The 21,272-nt window shown below is 36.5% G+C and overlaps 1 long non-coding RNA gene across 3 annotated transcripts; it reads left to right on the top strand.

Annotated features, from left to right (window-relative positions):
* The first annotated feature begins 302 nt into the window (after nt 1-302).
* Nucleotides 303-21,236, top strand: LOC306984709. Of its 3 annotated transcripts, none has more exons than XR_013794600.1 (5): nt 303-438; nt 6,746-6,818; nt 9,545-9,646; nt 20,772-20,810; nt 21,100-21,236. It is a non-coding gene; the product is annotated as an uncharacterized lncRNA (long non-coding RNA). The 3 variants fall into 3 exon arrangements; XR_013794601.1 differs by lacking the exon at nt 303-438 and adding an exon at nt 1,602-1,726; XR_013794602.1 differs by lacking the exon at nt 303-438 and adding an exon at nt 4,699-4,810.
* The last annotated feature ends 36 nt before the right edge of the window (nt 21,237-21,272 follow it).

Raw genomic sequence — 21,272 nt, 5'->3', positions numbered from 1 at the left:
CTAAAGGCATTCCTTACGCTGAAAAAAAAAGAGTCCTTAGCCGTGAACAGTGCTTATTTCGCCATTAGATGCAACACAAAATACAGTCTTTATGAGTGACTCAGTGTCAGTACAGAAGGCTTTTATATTGAAAGGACTGAAACTTGTGAACACGGCCGGAGAAGCAAAACACCACGTGCAAGGGCACGGGAAACCCCTTAGCCTATATCGCAGCGGACATTCAAACATTTTATTGCGAATAAGTTAGGACTATGACCTGAAGGAAAATGCTATAGGCTATGCAACTCACTTACTCGATCTCTCGCAAATAATCTATAAACTTCTATCAATGGCTTAATGAACATTGAACAATACCAATATGAGAAGAAACATTTGTTTACGTTGCTATGTTGTTAATGCATATTCACGATTTAAAGCACGATGACCTCGTCACCCAAGGTAGGCTACTAACATCGGCACAGATTTTAAGACTGTTTTGAAGTTTGTAGCTATATTCGTATGTTACTGATCGGACTTCGAGTTTTCGTAAAAAACAACGATGAAAGATCTCATACACATTGGCTGTAATACTAATGATGTCCTATAGAGGAGGCCAGAGGATAATACATATTTTACAGCTACTCTTTTACTCTGTTTCTATCAGTTTAAATGGCAATTAAATGCATTCTTCGATCGAGAGCGCTCCAAGTTACATTTGTAAACCATGGATACTCAAAATTGTTTCGAGGGAAAACCCATCACTTATCAACACTTTTCTCAAATCTTTTGTCAATCAGCATAGGTTCACTAAAGTTGTTCAGATAACATAATATTTTACGTTTCTGTTAAATAAACAAATCTCTTTCTTTGTGTCAACTAAAATTTTTAGTTTAAATGAACTCAAAATTCTAAGGCTTTAAGTTAAACCAACATATGTCATGACCATCTATCGATAAACACACACCTTGTCGCTTGTTCTCGGTTTCTGACACTGGCTCTGTGCAGCTGCGGACTTAAGAACATGCTGAATAACCTAAAATCGGACAGGAGGTGCTCTAGGACTGACTCACGGGGTAACCTCGGGTTCACTGCCCCATCAGTCCACACCCCAAAAACCCATTTGTTCGGAAGCTCTAGGAATGGAATCAATCCAGTCCGCACCCCACAGGTCCTTGAGTTTAATTACACATCAAACTCAATACTCCACCATAGACCCAAGTCATCAGCATGGTTTCATCTCTCAAGTTCCCCAATTAAGTAATTTATGTTTGTCTCTTATCCAATTCTCAGTGCCATTTGAGTTCAGTTTAGAATCAAAAGGAGGAATACAGTGCAATCAGTCTGACATACAGTGGATACAGTTATAAAACTAATTAAAAGAGTAATAAGATTATACATAAATAAACTTCTCATCTGGCAAAACACCGGTGTATCGTATTTTGCACAGCTGCTTGTTTTACTGCGAGATTTTCCCCAAAAATCTATTGGACATCTCCAATAGACCCGATTTTTCCCTAAAATTGGACAGGAGGAGCTCTAGGACTGACTCACGGGGTAACCTTGGGGTCACTGTCTCATCAGTCCGCACCACAAAAACCCATTTGTTCGGAAGCTCTAGGAATGGAATCGATCCAGTCCGCACCCCACAGAACCTTGAGTTTAATCAAGTCAAACTCAATACTCCAACACAGACCCAGGCCATCAGCATGGTTTCATCTCTCAATTCTCAGTGCACAAGTACAGTACGGTATGTGTTTTTTTCTGTTATTGATGTAACGGCACTCACACGCTATCGCTCTCTCACTAATGCTTTAAAATAAATGTAATCTTACTATGTCTATTGGGCATTACAATTCTTACAGGTTTCTGCTCGTTCTAAATAAAGTAGCAAAGTAACGAGAGGCTGCTCACTGCAGAGCCAATGGGTGGAACTTGACGTCCAGCTCCCCGTCGCTGGATGTAATGTTCAAATCCAGACTCAAAACACTTCTGTTTAACATTGCATTTACTGAATGAGCACTGTGCCACTGTTCGTCCGACTGTTTGCACTGTATTTTATTTTATTTTATTTTTATTTTTTACTCTAAACTGTTTTAATTATTCTTATTTCTTTTGATTATTTTAATTTCTTCTATGTAAAGCACTTTGAATTACCATTGTGTATGAAATGTGCTATATAAATAAACTTGCCTTGCCTTGCCTTGCCTTACACTTGCCTAATGGGTGAAGCTAGACGGTCCAACCACACCCTAACCCTATCGATAAACATAACTCCACCCATTAGATCCACAAAGGTGGGGCTGGACTGGGACAAACTCCACCCATTACGTCCAGAGAGGGGGAACTGACCGTCTTTTGGCTCTGCAGTGAGCATCACTTGAAAATAACTGATGATTGAAAATTAGCTGGTATGTCAGAGAAATAGCCTTGTACGGGACATGGTGGCCATGGGTGTGAATTGGTGGCCATATGTCGCAGCTGTGCTTCAGACAACTCAAGTTCAAGTCCTGGCTCAAGGTTCAGGCTTCTCAAGCCAACATCAAAGTTTGTTCACAAATTTTAGACGTTTATATGTCATCAAGTTGACAATGCATTTTGCCTTCAGATAGACAAACACGCGTTCTCCAAACCTCCTCGACAGCATCGCCATCAGAATCTGATATGCCTAAATGGAACCATATGTAGTAAATGCATATCAAAACAGGCAGAATCATATTATTAATGACATCATTCCCAGATCCGCTCTCCTTCTCTTTTTTGAACAGACCGCCGAACGCGATGAACTCGTGAGGAACTAGCTTAATGCCGCTCAGGGACTTTCAAGCCTCTGAAGTCTCATTGCCTCTAATGACTGCTTTTATATTCAGTCACACCTGACTCATTGAAAATCAAAGCCTGGAGGCCCCTTTTCACTGTGACTAAAACTAGCAGGAGAATCAACCTGGTGAGAGGGGCGACCGTGTTTGCAGCCAAGTGACAGGGAATTTATGGGAGCACTTAGGCTTCCAGGGAAATAAGTAAGAAAGAGAGAGCGAGTAAAAGAGGCAAACACTTGTCTATGAGTGGCTTATTAAAAAGGTGAGAAGTGAGTGTACTGTCTGGAAGGGGGAATAATTGTGCTCTTAAAAGGGACTTCAAAAGGCCAGTCGTGTCGGTGGAAAACCGTTAGCAACATGTGAAGGAAATGGCTCATGAGGGTCCGCCGCTATTGGCATGTGGTGGATCAAACCGTCTGGGGCGGAGGAACGGCAGACACCATATGTCCTGTCCTCTTGTCCATCTTTTTGTGAAACCACATTTGTCTCCCTGCTGTAATGTTCTATGAAATGGGATAATATGGCACAAAATGGTTGATTATGACCTTCATTGCTGATAAATCAGTCAATGGTTTTCAAGATAAGCTACCCAACAAATACAACACCGTTGTAAATTGTATTTAATATGACAGATGGTGTTTTTTTACGTTAGAAATATTTTTTCCCATAAAGTTGCAGATCTAACTAGCTTATAATGTTGAGCTATGGAACTTGGGTCTGTTTTATTACTGTAGGCTAAACATATTTACTTCTTTTTTTTTACATACCAGGTTTTCACCACGTTTCTAAAACGTTTTACTTTGGTTCTTTTTTTTAGGCTACATGGTTTCTAAAACGTTTTTTTTTTTTAACAAAATGCAGCATTACTTAAATGCAACCAAAATGTGTGTTTTCTATAGCATGGCTAATAATTACAGTCTGCACAGGTTGTAGAGAGTACAGTAATGTTTTGAGCTATTACCAGCAGTTTGTTCTTGATTTCATGGTGATATACAGTTTCAGTTATTGCAGTAAAATATGCTACAAGGTCTGTTCTGCAGAGGCTGGCAAACAACCAAGCCTCCTGCCCTTGCTGGTTCTGCGATGCAGTGGGGATTAGATGTTCTCTGCAAGTTTATTCATGGTATTATAAAATGGTGATGTGGATCCAGTGGCTTACAAATATTCCCTCGGAGGATATTGAAACTAAAGAGACAAGTATTGGGGGTTTAGAAACTTCACTGGATTAAGCAGTGATATCAAAATTATGGCCATTGATTTAAGTCCAACGACTCCATGTGGTTTATGAAATGGCTTTAAAGGGATAGTTCACCCAAACATTACAATTCTTAGATCATTTACTCGCCCTCATGTCATTCCAAACCCGTAAGACTTTCTTCTCTGGGAGAATGCTTTTTGGACCCCATTGACTTTCATTGTAGGCCTATAGGCAAAACTTTTTTTTTTTTTTTAGCTTAAAATAAATAAATTATCTTATTTGGATGAATTATTAATTTAATTTACAAAATGAACAGTGATATATAACCAGTAGGCTATATTATAGGCAAGTCACCCCTATTTAAATAGCACTTTGCAGTAGACTACAGATTGTTTTAAAGCAGCTTCACAATATAATGATCAATGATGCAAACTTTATCAAATATGCGACACATTCAAATTCTTCTATAAAACAGCTCCACAGAAGAAAAGCTCAAGTCAGTTCGGTGTTGGATCAGTTCAGTCCAATAACTGTGTGATGTTGCTAAATTATTAAATGAGTTCAATTCAGCTGCAATCAGGTCTACGGGAGACAATATTATAATTTTCCAGCTCAATTCAGTTCAATAACTATGGAGCCCCTAAAGGGACATAGTGAAGGTATGTTCTGCCTTAGCGTTCTAACAGCGCTCGTCAATGTCAAAATGATTGGGATGGCCAATCAAATCAAAGTATGCGGGGTTTACTGTTCACAGAAGACGAGCGCGAATTCCAGCGCGAACGAAGTCAGTTTAACGTTGAAACTGAAAGAGAGTGAGGTAAGTTGTAGCAAAACATTTAATACATGGAAACTGTTTTGCGATAGAAATGTTAAACGACCTACAGTAACATCCAGGGATGCAATTTTTTTCTCTCAAATATGACCATTTGAAATTGAAAATACGTGATTTATGTAACTTAGCCTAATTCCTGAGTGAGATGAGACAAGACACGTTTTCGTGTGTAGGCTACATTTTTATACAACATATTGTTTGCAAATAGTTCGAAATGATTTGTCTACATTACACAAAGAGCACACTAGAGACATATAGGCCTACAATGTTTGCCTAGTTATAAAATCTCTTGAGCATTAACGTTATCTTCAGAGAGATTACAAATTGTCACTTAGCACCACATCTTGAGTCTTATACTCCCAGTCCCAATGCTTTCTTTTCTCTAGCAGTATTGGTCATTTTTACTGCTAGGCTAGGCCTACTAATTCAACATCTGAAGGCCTTTTTATTTTTTATTAATTGAGGACATGGAGCTCTTGACTCTTTGACAGGGATCTGACAATGATTAGATGGAAACAAATGAATGGTGCTTTTAAGCATGCAAGTAACTTATTTTAGCAACCACCTCTGCAGGCTGGAGCTCTGACCTTTAATAATGGAGCAAAATAAACATTATACATTTGTGTAGTAAGCGTTACTCGTTTTTCCTCATCATTTTGCAAATATCTAAGCTTTTTTTTATGGTCAATATACCTACAAATAATTTACCTAGCTCAAATTTCAACGTCACCGAACCGATACACTTTTGCTGTCTTGCCAAATGCCAAGGCATTTTTTTGAGCTAGCAAATGTTGCCTTGTTTAAGGGTATTTATTTATTAATTTTGTGCAGTCAAACTAAGGCTTGATCCATCACATTGCACGAGGCCCATGTGTTTCTCATGAGTGTGAGTTATTTTGAATCTGGAATCTCAGCCCTTTCAGCTGCAGTTTGCTTTGTCTTGCCTGCCTTTTATCTCTCACTGGAGTGATCCAGAGCAAATATTATTTACAGGTGCAGTAGTATTATTTTTAATCCGTTTAGAGGATTGGAATTTAGGAGTTCTCATTTGTAACTTTAATTGCAGGTTGGTGCAAATTGACTCTTCAGAGAGAGAGAGAGAGAGAGAGAGAGAGAGATTATGGGAGAATGGCAAGACACTGGGAATGTGAGGAGGGATGTAGTGGTCATTGAGGATGAAGTACAGATACTGAAGAGTGGAGTTGAGCAATTATTTTGATGAATTGGCAGTCACTGCTTCTGAGATTTACTGAAGAATACTCAAAACTGAAAAGAGCTTTATGTATCAATGAATTAATTTGTCTGTTTAACATGGTAAGAACTACGAAGTGGTATGTATTCACATGCTTCCATTTTATAAGAAAATGTGTGTCGTTTGTGTGCTGTGAAACCTTATAAAAGAGGGGTTTTTTTTAAATGAATGTCCTTCTGTTGGGACATAGCAGTAATTTCCTGCTTAAAAATTGTGAATGTTGCTAATTTATTTAAGTCATTTAAAGCATATTTTATTGTAATAATATTTTAGATAAATACTGATTCATTTTCTGTTCCACAACCTCAGCAGAACTGCAGCATTTGTCTCATACAATGGGTGGTGACAGTGAAGATGCTTCAATTTTATATATATAATAATTTATGCATTATTATTATTATATTGTTATGTTAAATAATTTTATTATGTAATATTATTTTGTATTAATACTAGATTTTGAGTGAAAAAGAGCATCTTCAATATAGTGTAGTGGCAAGTACATACAAAGGAGTTTCCGTGATAAATGCCACAAGTATATATATATTTTTTTATGTTAATTGGAAACTTTTTAATATCAATCATTTTTTTTCCCTGGATCATTTTTGTGTTGCCTTAAATTATATTTTTACCAAACATGAAATTGTCTATTCCCATACTGTTCCACACAGGTGCTGATGAATGTTCACGAGCAGCCACTGATTTTTGTAGGAAATCCCACATCCTGCTTCCCGTAAGACAAAGGTAAGAACCCCTGATGCGTTCACAAGAGCACACAATAGATAACACATGCTTTGTAATCCACAACCATTTATTCATGTCACTGCTAATGTATTAAGGAATGTTCCTGGTTTCCCGGTATTTGAGAAACAATGTTGATTGCCACGCATAATTATTTTCCCTCATTTGTTTAAAAAAGGGAGAAAAGGAATGAACTCAAAAACGACTGTTGCATGAACATGTTAAAAGCACATGTGCTAACCACTGCACCACACATGTAAAACCAGGCTGGCAGAAGTGTATTATTTGACATTGCTTTATGTTTCCCATTACATTTGGCCTGCTGTTATTAGTAATTTTGTTGGCATTGTCTCTTCATTTTGATTTATGAGTCCCTCTTTTACACATAAAGTTTTTACATTTATTTACTTGGCAAACAGTTTACAAAAAGTCCTGTTTATTACCTGTTAAATAAACCCAGCCCTCACCGTTATAGTTGCAGGCTTCAAATTAATGCATTTAGGGTCGAGCTAAAAAAAAAGAAAAGGAGGATAAAAAAGTCTTAAATATCCAGTGTGATTAAATATGAGCAGATGATGCCACACAGGAGAAATAAACATAGGGAATTATCAAGTCCATTGGACCATGCTCATAATTGAACATGCGAGACACCGCAAAAAACACTCTAACGTCTGAGATCTTGTGCAGCTGAGACCGCAAGCAGAAGTGGAGCTTGGATGTGATGTCTGTTGCAGAAACTCAAGAAGAAGAGAAGTCAAAGCAAGATGACTAATCTGTGGGCCCTGGATGTTTTTGCGCAAAGATAAATCAAGTGAAGCAACGTCAAGTCTCGTTAGTAAATGATGAATCAGGTCGAATATTTTGCAAATACAACCCAGAGCGGTTTCCTGGAAAGTCTTGACATCATTTACACAGCTGCTCATGTAAACGGATCATCCTGAGCCTTTATTACACTTGAGAGCCCTGCGGTGGAGTTTCCTACAAGTGGTCAGGCTTTACCTTAGGATCCGTCAGGGAGGTGAAGACCTCCCACTGGTGTCTGGGTAGAAACGGACCAAAGATAGACAGGACTAAATGTAAGGTGATGTTTTAATGGCATTTCTTAATGTTTTTAACTGCTACGTACGTGTGTTTTTCTCATTAGAATTTAGACAAAGTATGTTTTATTTGACTATTAGACGTCTTAAATTCCACCGTGAGGTTTGTCCATTAGATCGTTCTCATTTGCAAAGTCTATTTGCTCAGTCTAGAAGCGTCTAGCATGTTGACAAGTTGACAAAGAGAGAACTTGGATTAAAACAAGAATGTTTCTGAGCGATCCCAGAGCTCACCGTTGACTTATACCTTAACCTGACAACATATCTCTCTTAGAAAACTGATACGGATGACTCTTCTATCTCTTCTTGCATATTTCACACCCTTCCACTCCACAGCATTAGAGTGTCATGGTCACGACTGACACGGAAAATGTTGACTTTTAAACAATTAAATACCTTCTGAAGGAAGTGTCTGGCAGTGCAGTGATCTGGATGACAGTGGGTGCTACTGACGTCTCATTGTGGGTTATGGGAAGTGAGATAAGTCGAAGGGAAGAATACGGACTGAACACTTCAAAGCGGAACATGCCCACTATGTCATTGTAAATGGGTATACGGCCAAACTACTGGGGGGAAGAAGATAATGCTTCAAAAGTATTTGAAAGTTGGAGATAAGGATCTCATCAGTGCCCAATAAATAACCTTCTGTGGTGTCTGTTCACAGTAAGATGTCACGGATGCAGCATGCAGCTTTGAAGCATTAAAACAAGAGAAGGGTATCACAGTTTACTTGGTTCAGATATCTAGCCCTGGTTTCACATACAAGATTTAAAACTAGTCCCAGATTAAAATGCATGTTTGACTTAAAAAGGAACTTGCACTGACATATTGTCTTAAAATATGTTAAAATCGTGTTAGCGTCTCAAGATGCAATGTAATGTTTTTTTTTTAAACTTACATTTGATTTCTAAGGACTATATACATGTACTTTTTTAAGTAATATGTATAAATAGCTGTATAATTTAAAATGATAATTTAAGTTGTATTTAATAAGGCAGTATATGTTGATATTGTATATTAAAAGTAAAAAAAAAAAGCTAAAATAATGCTTTTTGTAAATACAAGTTCCCTCATAATTTACATTGAAAACAGGACATCCTTGTATTACGTAACACATTTAATTGTTATTTAAATAAATGTGTTTCATCTTTGTCCCTTTCGGTTATGCACATTGTGGTGGTTTATGTTACATTTTATGTTGTTTAGTTCATGTTTATTAGGTCATTTTTAAGTCATGGGTAACACAAACTATTTACGTTCATTAGTCATAGGTCAAGGAAAGGCTTGTTTTAAAAAACTTTAAGTCATCGTTTGGCTTTCTTTTTCCACTTATTTGTTTTATGGCTTCTAGGTTAGTAACATAATATAGGTTAATTAACTCTCATAATGCCTGAAATATGGCCAACATATTATTTAGAGTTACTTTCTGAAAACCACAGCTGCCATTCTTTAAATTAATTGAAAAAAATTACAGTATACTGTATTCTTAATATGTTTCTAAAAAAATAAACATTTTTAAAATACAGAGCGTGACAAAGCTATTTGACAGTGAAGCTGATCAGTAATGCAAATGTCCACTGCTTGCTAGGTTTGTACTATAGCTGTTATTTATTGGAATGATCTGTCTTACAGGCTGTGCTCAGTTCATGTTTTCTGACTGCACATCCAGACTGATGAAATCCAACCTTTATGGCTCTAAAATATTCATGCCGATGCTCAATGTCTTTCCACTCTGTAAGTATGCCATGCTTTGTTCATCTTGTTCCAATTTCCTTTAGTGAACGGCCACCAGTTCTTAAGATAATCAGGCAGTTCATCACTCTTTTCATGCTTTTGGATTATTGGTCATTTTTGTACTTTCAGCTCTGTCCAGGGGTTTGTAAATCATATTACTGTCATCATCATTTTAAACTGTATTATCTGCTGTTCAGGTTTTTTTTTTCCTGTTACAAAATTATTACTGTCATTTTGAAATGCGTATCTGGTTGGACATCTGATCATGGAATTACCCACAATCAGTTGTCCAGCCAAATACTTGTTTCAAAATGACAGTAATCAGTAATCTTCACTGAGAGGGTTTGAGTTTGCTGGTTTCTTGTTTGTGTTTCTCACAGCATGCAGAAGAACCTCACTTTTACGGGGACAAGATATTTATTGCGTGAGAAATCAAAATCACATGAGTGACGTGACAATTAGTTTCGTTTGAAGCAACTGTTTGATTTCACATGTCAAACTGTTGCATATTAAGTTCACCCAAAAATTAGGTTTCTTTAATTATTTACACACCCTCATGTTATTCCAAATAAATAGATTGAAATTGAAGTTGTTCACTGAAAATCTTGGTGGAAGTAAGACATTTTTGGATCAACGTGTGTGTGTATACCCATATATATATATAGTATACTCAATATACAATATACAATATCTTGATGTGGAACCAAATGGAGCAAATAAAAAAAAACTACAAATATGTTATAAATGCTTTAAACTGAGAACAGTAATTTTATTTGTGAGAAATTATTTAAATGACTATACATGTAGGATTATTATATATTATGATATTATAATATTTATTCATATTTTGAATAGGCTTTTTTTATGTGCTTTTGTAATTTTTCTTCTTTTTGTTGTTCTATTTCGGTTTTAGTTTTTCATTGTTTTTCATATAATTATATTCTATTTTATATCTACTTTTTTAAAATTAATGAAAAATATTTTTAAAAGATTAACAATCATTCATTAGTTAACATTAGCAAACTACATTAGATGAACTAACAATGAACAAAAATCCTGCAGTATTTATTCATCTTAGTTAATGTTAATTTCAACATGTACTATTAGGCCTACAGTACATTATTAAAATCAAAAGTTGTGTCTCTTGAGATTAGATAATGCACAGCGTACTAACATGAACAAACAATAAACAATTGTATTTTTATTAACAAACGTTAAAAAAGATGAATAAATGATAACGACACCGGTGTGGTCTCCCACCAGAGAATCTGTGGGGATTTATCAAATTGATGGCCACAGGTCACAAGACCCATAAACCCTAAGCATTGTAAAGTGACAAAACGAAATCATGGTGAGGAGGGTGAGGGTCAGGGAAGGGAGTCACAGAAGAACCTTTCAGTTTGTGGACATCTATCTACAGCTTCTATCTCCTGATGCTCTCGTGCAGTTTCATTACACTTCAGCATATGAGTGGCTGGTTATGCTGTAGGCTCTTCTTTGACAGTACCAGGCAGAGAATGTCAACACTGGGGCGGGATGAGATTCAGGGAGCCTCTTTAGAGTAATGTTCACAGAGCTAGAGGAGTAGAGGCCTGTCTGGATGAGTAACAGTCCTGTCTGTCTGAAACAGTCCAGCAGCCCCTCTATCAACAGCCAGAATGCTGTTTTCTTCCAGAAATAGAGGTCTGTGCTTCACGGATTGTGTAGGTGAGAGCAGCTGGCACTCTCGCCATTTATAGGTCTGAAACCAGCTCTGGCTGTAGTTATGATTACTGATTCTTACAAGTGTTGATTCTGTAATGTAGTTTGTCATAACATCAGACCTTCTCTGGTTTACTGTCAGTTCCTTTCCCATGGCTTTAGATCATGTACTCCAAGGGCTTGAACATTTATTGTCTTTAAAATATATTATTTTTATCGAGACAGCGGGTACAATTGACCGTTCGCAATGACCCCGCCCCCTTTAGTTACTGTTGCTATGTCCGACAAGCTATGTCGCTCTCACACACACCATGTTCTCACGCAGTGAAAAATGCATCGCGGAGCAGAGAGGACACTGACAATGCGCTGACAGACAGGACAGACCAGGCTACTTTTAGGTTACTTTTGATATTAAACAAAGTCTCACCTTTAAAATTTGGTCATTTTTTAAAAGAAATTGTGAACTCTTTAATGTGCCTGACAGATCGATGTAGAGCCTCAGTTAAAGCTGCTCGTGAACCGATCATCGCTTTCTTCTAGTTAATTTATAGCATCAAATAAACATGAATGAACATAAGAAGGAATGTTGTTTTAACCACGGAAAGTACACTCCGTTTTTTCAAGTTCAAATCCTCCCATATAACAGTTTTTCTCAGTCGCTTTGGTACATTTGGTTCAAGGTCGCCTAGTGCCCAGAAAGGCGCCAAATAAATAAAATGTATTATTATTATTATTACATTTCTCGAATCATCCTCGACATTTGCAAAACAGTAAGTGCATTTCTCAAAACAAGTCGTACAAATAGCAAAACACCATGGATTTCCTGCAAAAGCCAGTCTCTTGCTCAAAATCTTTAGTTCATCTCTCAGAAGTAAATATCTGTGTCAATAAAACATGTAAGTGCCATCAGAACGACAAGTCCTTGTGTCATTGTGTACGGATAAGACAGTCAAATTGCTTAGTCATGTTGTCAATATACGGTAACCGTGTACTCTGGAGGAATGTTCTAATGTAAACTATGGCTAAAGTTTTGATGACAGTTACTGTACTGAAATGTACAAAGCTGCGCTTCTTCTGAATGCCATATATCAGTTTAAAAAGTACAAATTTACACACTGTACGACGTATGTTATTGATTGAAAGAGACTGGATAGGATTCAAAGTTACACTTTTAGTGGTCTGACAAAAAAAAAATTAATTGGGGGTAATTGAACATGAATGGGGGAAAGTCTTTCTGGCTTGTTGGATAAAGAAAAGTGAGAGCATTCCATCACGCTATGATTGGTTATTATTGGCTATGATTTGTTCATGCGATAAATCCCACTTCTTGTTTTCGTGCTTGGTTCGCAAATCAGTCTGAAAGAACAAAATAATTGCATTCATGGGAAGACTAATTAAAAAGTACGTAAACAGCTCAGCCACTTAGATATGTGCTAACTTTATTAGCCACTTTATGTCACTTCAAAATCAAACTTAGAGTGCCCTGAAAACCAGCCCGGTGAAATTAAGCATGCATGACTGAAACCAAGCATGACTGATGATCCGAAAAGTAGTTGACTATTAAAAAGAACAACTGAACATCAGTTCACAAATAAAATATATTATAGAATTATTTGGTTTCTTTTTTCTTTTTTTGATGTAATGTAAAGTAATGTTTATTTAACCAGGAAAATATGACAACTTTAAGTGTAACATGAATTTACATTTGATTTATTTATTTCCAATTGAATTCATTTAGTTTTGAACTTTCTATTGATCAAAGAATCTTGAGCTGCTGCTAAATATTTTAGTGCTCTCGGATGGATGGATGGATGGATGGATGGATGGATGGATGGATGGATGGATGGATGGATGGATGGATAGAAATTAAATTTTTTAATGTATTAAAATAGAATACAATTATTTTTAACTGTTTCACATTATTATTGTTTTTACTGTATTTTTATTAAATAAAACAAACTTTTGAATATATTCCAATTGTGCAGCAATACTTTAGACATTAAAATAGAAAAAGAAAACCAAAGGTGTATATAGCAATAATAATAATAATACAAATAATAATATAGCAGGTATGTTTGGGGGATTTTCTGCTATGGGTTGTGATTATCTGGTACAGTTCTTGATCTATTTTTTTTTCAGTTCATCACTATTTTCTACTAATGTTTTTTATGTAGTGATGAATAACGGCAGATTTGTCCCCCACATATTTTATTATTACAAATATTTTTCATTAATATTTTGCGTGTAAAGGCAAACTTCGTAATCTAGCTATTGTGAAAAATGCTTATGGAGAGTTTTTGCTATATGTTTTTATTATTCCAGACAAAAGCAAATCTCCTGAATGCACTGTAAAAGAAACACAGCAGGCATGAGAGGAATCCAGAACAATACTTTGAAATTAATGGTGTGACCAAAGCCAGGAGACATACCCGAGATGATTTCCTTCACTTCTGCTGAATCTGGGACAAGGATTGTTGTAACAGTGCATAACTCATTAAAGGGAGAGTTCACTCAAAAATTACAGTTCTGTCACTGTCATGTTATTGCAAACTTGAATGATTTTCATTCTAAAAATGAGAAAGTTTGAAGACTTTCCAACAGACAGAATTTCCTCTTTTGTGTTTCTTGAAAGAACAATGTCGCACATGTTTTGGAACAACTTGAGGCGTGAGTAATTGATGGCAGAATTTTCATTTTGGAGTAAATTTGTCATTTAATTTCACTTGTTATACACTGTAGGTATAAATCTGAAATCTTTTTCTGAAATCTGATTCAACTAATCAGTAAGAGATTAGTTGTAAGAGTCACATGGTGTTGAATCGTGCTGTACTCTGTGAGAATCATAAAACTTTACAACTGCTTTCATCTTTGTTCACATTCTTTAAGAGTCAAGCATGCTTTGATTCTGGTGACTAAAGGCTCATTTGAGACTGTACTACCTGGATGAGAACATATGACTAAGACGGACCAAACCAAGACATGAGCAAACAGGTTAATTACAGTTTATTAGCAGAATAGTGAGTGTGCTTGTCAAGTATTTCTCCGTTGGTTTGGACGTTTTTTGTGTGTGTTTAAGAAAACAGCAGGGTGCCTCTTGACTCATTGCATAATTAGAGTCATGAAAGTTATAATGCAAAATTAATTAGGATTTTATCAACTTTATGACTTGGTCTTATTGTTTTCTGGTGGCTTGGCTGGATCAACCCCATTCCCACATTACAGAGGAGGAACTTGCTTTAGTAATTAACACGTGTTAATGTCTCCTTCACGCTTATTATGGTTTCATAGAACCGGGCCGGGTTCCCCTCTCAGCTTCAGCCCTGCATGGCTTGTGTCAGTTGGTTCATTCCATAGAAGAGTGACATGTGGCATACGTATGACCATCAAAGGATATTTGCGCCATATGGAGAACTTGTCCTCTTCTTATCTCGCTCATCACGGGAAGATATATTTAGGGGATGATATGTGTGGTATGGTCTAAATCAATATCAAAATATAGCTGCAAGCGAGAATCATTAAGGTCCAAGCAGATTGGAAAAATGTGAAGCCACATTTTTAATGGTGAATTTCAACTTCCTTGATTTCAGCGGCTTAGTTATAGGATACATTTATAGCATACAGCACTATATTTTTACACAAATTTCATGCAATTTTGATGTACAGGTTGAATGTTTTCCAGAAAATTCAAAATGACAGAATTTTGGGTAACACTTTATGTGGCTAAATGTAGAATTCAGAAACCCTTGTTATTAGCGACACCGGTGGCCGTTAAGTGAACTGCAGCCAGCAAATTATTGCTTTTGCTCGCACTCATGCACACGTAATGTACAGGAGACTGTAAATGATTCAATACTCATGGCATAGTTATTTTTAGTTCTTTGCTTAGAAGTAAAAAGTTAGAAATACCTTTTTTTCCCGATATACTGATAACAAACATCCTGACGCTGCTGAGGGCGACGTTTATGAATAAGTAAATATGTGCTGCACGCTCTCCTCTCAATACCAAAATAAACACACCAGAAAAATGTGAGAAAACAGCAGTTAAGAAAGCATCTGATCACATATGGATATGTTTTTTACAAGCTCTGCAATTCACCGGCATCATGTACACTGTGATGTTTGATTATAAATTAATGGGTCACATCCTTTCCATTTTCCTTGCAAAAAATGACCAGTGTCCTTCACATAACACGTTTTTTTATTTATTATTATTATTAGGATTTAACTTATTTTTATTCCAGTTTTAGTCATTTTAGTACTTCACCTTAAACCTATTTTATTTCAGTTAGTTGCTAATGCAACATTTCTCATGTTTGTTTTTAAGTTATCTAATATTTATGTTTTAGTTAACAATAAAGCCACAGGTACACACACTCCGAACCACGGTCACCTGGACTCATCAGCATTTAAGAGTAATTGAAAAAAGAATGCCATTGTAACAGAATATACGGAGTATTGGGTTTCACTTCGGCCGCAGGGTAAACTGGACACACGTTTTCCCTCTGTTGTGCTCTCTGCATGATTACAATGTTCCAGAGCATCTTTCTCTTTCTTTTTGCCTCAATGGACACAGAAACTACTGGGAGACATGTGGTCTGTTCTCTTCACATCATTGCAATGTAATTGCTGATCAAGAGGGGGTTGAGAGTTCAAATTGGTGCAACAGATGGAAGGCACACTTTGATATATTAATGGGGGAAAACAGAGAGAGCGTGTGTGTGTGTGTGTGTGTGTGTGTGTGTGTGTGTGTGTGTGTGTGTGTGTGTGTGTGTGTGTGTGTGTGTGTGTGTGTGTGTGTGTGTGTGTGTGTGTGTGTGTGTGTGTGTGTGTGTGTGTGTGTGTGTGTGTGTGTGTGTGTGTGTGTGTGTGTGTGTGTGTGTGTGTGTGTATACATACATATATATATACACAGCAATATGTGCACTGGACAGGATATGTTTGTTGGACTCGTCTGGTATGAAAACAGTGGAATGTCTGATATTTCGTATGTGGTTTCAGCAGGTGCTTTTGTGAGAGACTCAGGTGATTATAATATGTTAGGTCATTCAGTGTTATTGCAATTGTTACTGCTTGAAAATGTCAAGAATAAAATGTACATTTATGCATTTGGTAACTTAAAGTGCATTCAAGATAGGCATTTAACTGGGTGTTACTTGGGCATCAAACTCATTGCTATTTCTAGTGCAGTTTTTAACCAATTAAGCTAGTAGCTGAAAACTGAGAAAAGATAGTTGATTATACTGAGAGTAAATGTATTATGATGTTTGAAGGGGTTTAATCAAAGCTTCTGGGATTTATTTGTTTTTGGAAAAAGAGGGAACCCTCACCCTCGTTAAACTCATCTGTACATTGTTTATATTTTGGACATTTACAGAATAACAAACTGAACAGGAAAATTAACTGCACTGTGTACTTTATTACGTTTACGCCTCAATTGCTTTATTTTCTTAGACGACTGACAACATTGTGTGAAAGCAAATTGACCAACAGTGTCTCTTGCATCTGTTCTGGTCCCTATTCATTTATTTTAATTTATTAATTGAATTTAAAATATTAATAATAACTACAATATGTAATAATACATATAATATTAAATTGAAATGTACGGATATATATATTTTAAGTAAAGAATAATATAATACAGATAAGATTTTTTACTTAATACGTATTATAATATTTATTCATATAAATCAATATTTTCATTATTATTTCTATTATTCTTATTATTCATTGTTATTTTCAGCACCTGATGCAGAAGTTAAACTTAAGTTTTTTTGTGTTTGGTTTAGTACAAGGGGTCGAACATATGTTTCTGTCTGTAGCAACGCTCAGTAACCTGAGGCAGTCATTGATAGAGTGATCCTGCACACACTGACTCCAGTTCAAGTGTGACATTCAACCTCCACCTCCTGCTTAGGGAGGGCAAAGGTACTTTTGGTGTCATCCTGTCGATTAGCCAGCCGTGTCATTAATTGGCTCTACTTTTTGTGACCTCTGGATGACTGTAGTTTGCTCACCGTCCTCCTACAACTCCTAACAGAATTTTACAAATGTCGGTGTTAACTTTTATTCATTGGCTATACGTGCTAGAAGCAAAACACCCTTTGCAAAACTATAAGAAGTAGATAAAGAATCTAAATTCACTTATACACTCTACTGAGTTTATCAGTCTCAGTTAGGCTTGACTGGAGGGAGATTGCTTTGTCCTAAAGGGCCTGGGAATATTTTTGTCTCCAGTCTCCTCCCACTTCAAGCCACCTGGGCCTCATTTCCTCACTTCCTCTCCTTACACTTCATATCTTTCACTGAGAGTTAAAACACCTGATAAAACGCCCTGCTGACACCTGAGGCCAACTAAAAGATTCATTTATGAATGAAAAAAACCCTGGGGGGCTTTATGAGAGAATGACTTTTTTTGTTGTTTGTTCAAGAAAGATTATCATTTAAATCTTTATTACCTAATTCAGTAATTATTTGTTTACACTGGAAATAATATGTCTGATCGAGCTAGTAGAACAAAACTGTTGACCTGTGCTTCTTTTCTGCACTAATTTTAAATGTTGTACATTCACTTTTTTCCTCAGCGCGACATTTTCTTAAACATTGCATTGTCCGCGTTGAGGAACTTACACCCATGAGCTGCTGCTTGACAGATCCAGTTAGATTGTGTTATCATTTATTCATTCCGCTTCGCTTTCCCTGAAACTAGAACTAATCTAACCAATGTATTATTTACCATTAGTGAATACTTACCTAATGCATATTTCAACACCAGGCAGCTGCGTCTTTGTCTTGGAGGTGCTGATCACTTAGTGCTATTGAATGAGCTTGGAGATTGTGACAGGTCACAGGTTCAAATGCCCAGAGGTCAATGTCACACACATATAAGCACAATGACAATTAAGGGTTTGTCTTGATCCACCCTGTTATAGCCTTTGCAGCAACTTTAACTGTCACTGACCTGGGTATTTTGGTTGGAAATTATACCAATATATATATTCTGAGATTCAGATTAATGTATTATGTAAAACCATATGCATACTGTTACGAATAATAATAATACATCTTACAGAGTCACTAGTTTAATCAAATCTGCTGCACATTTCTGATATGGATTCTGTGGCATAGCACACAAAATATGTCTTGCTGCTTTTTGTTTTGAAAGTGGGAAACGGCTAGGAAATTGGTGCAAATTACCCTCAAATTGAAGGTTGTCAGAGGTGTCAAACAGTTCACATTGTAGCGTCACTTGTGGTAGATGTGAATTGCATGAACTGTGTTGCACAAATAGTGTATTTTTGTAGTGCACACTGTTTAGAAGCATATACTGCATTAGCTTATTGGTACTAAGCTTAGGGGCCCAGTGCCATTCCTGCATAGAAATGCAGGAACGGTATTGGAGTTTCCTCTTAAATATTGTGGTTGGCTTGTAAATTAATCATTAAGAAAATCTTGGATTAAATGAGAGCAAGATAAATGTAGGCTTTGAAACTGGTCAGTATATTTACCCATATTTAGCTTTCAACATAGAACTTAGGAACAAACAGTCCTTTGGAAGTGCGCTGCCTGAAACCCTCTCTTTTAGCTTGCACAGTGACACACCTGAGAGAGAGAGCCCAGGCAAAGGTCCTCGCTGCAAGAAAGGTAGAATTTCACCCCCTTTGAAGTAACAGAGAAGGATTCAGGCCCCTCATTAGCCAGATATAATCTACACTCAGACATGTAAGTTAGCGATTCAAATCTATTGGGACAGATTGAATTCCGTTAAATAGTGCTGTTTTTTAGTTTTCTCAGGCTCTCTTGGCTATCTCTTATGAGGCAGCAAACAATGAGAAACACTGCAGGACATTCAGTGGCAGAGGCTGGCTGGGAAAAATCCTCTGGCTGTCTCATATTCGCTCCTTTCACAAATCCCTCCATAGATAGGTTATCTGCGTAAATGGCAGTCTGTACCCCAGAGTACTTTAATATGATAATGATTATTTTTAAAGAGGACAAGAAAAAGGAAAGTTGGTCAGCAGAATTTTTTTATCAAAATGTTATTTTATTTTAGTTGGCCAATTAAAATAAGTGAAATATTCATGGAATAACTGTAAAAATGCACTAAAGCAGACCACATGCAAAAGTAATCGTACAGTTTTTATGCAAAAGCTTTTAAACTGTACTTGCAATTGTTTTTCTAAATTGTCGTGAATTATCTAGGTTTTGTCCAGTGTTACATGTGCATATATTCTCTTTCTTTTATTTCTGTTAAATGTAAGTTTAATTAAATGTTATTGTTTCTCTATATATTTTTTCCAAATAGGTTAAATCTTGATTATTGAACATGATTTCATATATTATTTATAAATGTACTGTATACTCCCTACTGTATGTCTAAATAGGCAATATATCCCATGAGATACTTAACTGTTACATTTAAATTAGAATTTAAATTTAAATACATTTTAAATACATTTAGCATTAGAAAAGTGTCAGAAAAGACATGAACATATTATTCCGGTGTAATAGAAAATAGCAAATAATGATAATTGTGGAAAATTAAAAGCATTCAAACCATGAAACAGGTTAATCAGCAAATATTAGAATTGGTCAAAAGTCACAGTGTCGTCCGTGCACTTTTATCTTCCATCGGCTAGGGTGGTCCAATATTCACTAGAAACAAAAAGAACATTCAGTTCCTCTTTAAAAATCAATTAAGTGTGTCGCAATAATCAGAGTTCTTTGAGTTCCCATTCTTTTGATTGGTTCCTTGTCCCTAGTGTTGGCAGGAAATGTCTGACAGAGGAAGTGTGTGATAAGACCAAGGTGTTTGCAGGGAGATGTGAGATTAAGTGCTGGACCAACATTTCTGAGGACCCCGGCCACCGGGTTTGACAAGTAATAGGTAGATGGAGCTCTTGAGGGTTAAGGGGAAAGGAAAGACACCTTTGATTGAAAACAGCCATTTATCCTCAAACATGAGCTTTTGAGAGGATTAGTCTAGGGTTTGGGGTTTTCTCCTGTTGTTAAAGTTTGACTCACTAGAGGGACCCAGTGCCAGTACAGTTTTATTTTAACTCCAGACTCAAGAACAAGAACAGCACCCCACATCTTTGCCATTTCAATGACAATATGCAGATAAGAATGCGAGAAATAGTACTTTGAACTTTGTGTTATAGAAAATGATGACAATGATTTGCCGGGAAATGTGTTTTGCAAAACAATATGCCCTACTAAGTAAATGATGAATGAAATTGGCAAAGGTATATCTGCTTCTGTGAGCACAATGGAAACATTTGTTAACAAAACTTTGTATCTGAAGATAACTAAACTTCTTGACATAATATTGACAGAAAATCATACTGTTTTATGAATGCTTTCAAATGCACTAGGCACAGTTTAGTAGTACTAACTCATGTTTCTTTTCCCTCTTTTTTTGCAGCCCTTCCCCCCACCCGTAATGAGTAAACGTCTCCCCCTGGTTAGTGGTTGACTTCCTCGCTTCTTTGCGACTCCAACAGATATTTTGGCACAAGATAAGCCTGGCATGAATGTGAAATGATTATGCAACATGAGAATTTCAATTAATAAGCTTTTCCTTCAGGACACCCCCTCACAGAAATGTCTAGAAACACTCATAATCCCTTAAAGATCTTCTCACACCTTGTTTAGTTAAAGGACTAACTGACTTGGCTCTCAGCTGCGCTACAGGTTGGAATTTAAGACTGAAGATGTGCCCAAATATGATATAAATTATATTTACTTGGCAGAAGTTGAATCTGGCTTGGTTTTTCCACTGAAAAACAGCGAGCGATGTCGAACAAGAGGAGAATAAGCGGAGATACGGATTCTGTCAGGCAATATGAAAAGGAAATTAAACCACACACAAACCAGATTTGAAATAAAGATTGTTTTCAGGGTGAGTTCTGTCCCACAAAAGCAT

The sequence above is a fragment of the Phoxinus phoxinus genome (genome assembly GCF_949152265.1).
Source record: "Phoxinus phoxinus genome assembly, chromosome: 17".
In the NCBI taxonomy this organism is placed as follows: Eukaryota; Metazoa; Chordata; class Actinopteri; order Cypriniformes; family Leuciscidae; genus Phoxinus; species Phoxinus phoxinus.
The sequence above is the reverse complement of the archived record's forward strand: the minus strand, read 5'-3'. Positions and strand labels throughout refer to the sequence as shown.